The 1,944-nt window shown below is 33.7% G+C and overlaps 1 pseudogene; it reads left to right on the top strand.

Annotated features, from left to right (window-relative positions):
• The first annotated feature begins 388 nt into the window (after nt 1-388).
• LOC128070399 (chromobox protein homolog 3-like) lies at nt 389-935 on the top strand (annotated as a pseudogene).
• Nucleotides 936-1,944: the final 1,009 nt, after the last annotated feature.

Below are 1,944 nucleotides of genomic sequence, written 5' to 3'. Positions count from 1 at the left end.
TATTCACAGGGTTTTTATAAAGATTAAGTGAATGAAAATTTGTTGTTTTTAGAATTGTGCCTGGCAGATAGTGATCAATATGTAAGTATAAAATGAGTACACCAGTATTTGTTCCCTCACTGCTAGGTCTTATGAGGTGGATTTGGTTTTTTGCATCCCACAACTACACTGAAATGTATGTATTGTTATTCCAATTATTGTTATGGAAACTGAATCTCAGACAGGTTACAGGAGTATTTTTCAGATCATTTTAAAAATCAAATATACGCCCTCCCCCTCAGATGTGAATGGAGCTTGAGGCATGCAGGGCCGGAGGAGACTCTGCAGACCTGGGACCCAGGGCAACTCAGTGGCTGTGACTAATAGCTCTTCAAGTCTGCAACAAAAAATGGCCTTCAATAAAACTACATTGCAAAAAATGTGAAAGAAACAAAATGGAAAGAGTAAAATAGTCGAAGAGACAGAACCTGAAGAATTTGTAGTAGAAAAAGTACTGGACCACCGTGAAGTGAATGGGAAGGTGGAGTATTTCCTGAAGTGGAAGGGATTTACAGATGCAGACAATACTTGGGAACCTGAAGAAAATTTATATTGTCCAGAGTTAATGGAAGTGTTTCTTAATTATCAAAAAGCTGGTAAAGAAAAAGATGAAACAAAAAGAAAATCTTTGTCTGACAGTGAATCTGATGATAGCTAATCAAAGAAGAAAAGAGATGCTGCTGATAAACCAAGAGGTTTTGCCAGAGGTCTTGATGCAGAACAAATAACTGGTGCCACAGACAGCAGTGGAGAATTACTGTTTCTCATGAAACAGATTCCGATGAGGGCGACTTGGTGCTGCCAAAGAGGCAAACATGAAGTGTCCTCAAATTGTAATTGCTTTTTATGAAGAGAGACTAACTTGGTATTCTTGTCCAGAAGATGAGGCTCAATAATCGTTTGCACTGTTTCTTATATATATTTATATATGTATATAAAATGTAGTTCGTGGTTTTTTGATTTATTAGTGTGAATAAATAACTACATTCTAATGAAAATCAAGTTTGATATGTTCCTTTTGAAGTAGTACTGGGGAAGTTACATTGTTTTTTTTTTTTTTTTCCATCTGTAGCACTGGTTAATTAGAATAAATAAAAGCTTTCTGTAGTCGCTTCCTTCAGCAGAAAAGAATTTGACACCAGGGTACATTATTTTCTCAGCATTAGAGTAAGAAATCCCTTCAACTTAAATTGAATACTTAAGACTTAAACTTTCAAATTAAATAATTTTGTAATTAATTAGACAAATTAAGCAATTTAAATTGGGTAATTTTTTAAAGATCCCTATCAGAATCTGCATCCATATCTGCATAAATGCAGTTTTATATGCAGAAACCCTGGAAGGAAAATTTTTATCACTAATAACAACCTCCCCAACCAAATGAAAAAAATAGAAAAATTCTGGTATGTTTTAATTAGTGAAGCAAAACTTAGTTAAATGGACACTTGATGGTTCCTTTTGGTGAACCATTATTTTACAAGAAATTAAAGTCCCTGTGCTATATTTAGGAAAGGTTGTGATATACAGGATGTCTCAGATTTATTCATGGAAACCTAATCAGATAATTTTAAGATATTGGCAATTTGTGATCTACAGGAATAAATGAGTGAACAAACTTTTCTAATCTATGCTTGACCTGCATGTTTTTTCAGACTTTACCCCAACCTATTCCTTACACGAAGGCTCGATTTTCTCAGTATTTTGGGTTACTAGTTCAGCAAAAGCCAAGAAAAACAATAACTTTGTAGTAATCAGAATGTTATTCAACTGTATGTTGTTTACTTTATTGTAAATACTGGTGAACAGTGGTCAATAAATAGTTTTATATTCCTTTTTAAAAATAATCAAATATGCTTCATGCAAAAGTGAAGATTTCTAACAGTTAGTGATGCTGAGAAGGAAGTC

The sequence above is a fragment of the Budorcas taxicolor genome, chromosome X, assembly GCF_023091745.1.
Source record: "Budorcas taxicolor isolate Tak-1 chromosome X, Takin1.1, whole genome shotgun sequence".
Taxonomy (NCBI): domain Eukaryota; kingdom Metazoa; phylum Chordata; class Mammalia; order Artiodactyla; family Bovidae; genus Budorcas; species Budorcas taxicolor.
This window is presented reverse-complemented; position numbering and strand designations above follow the sequence as displayed.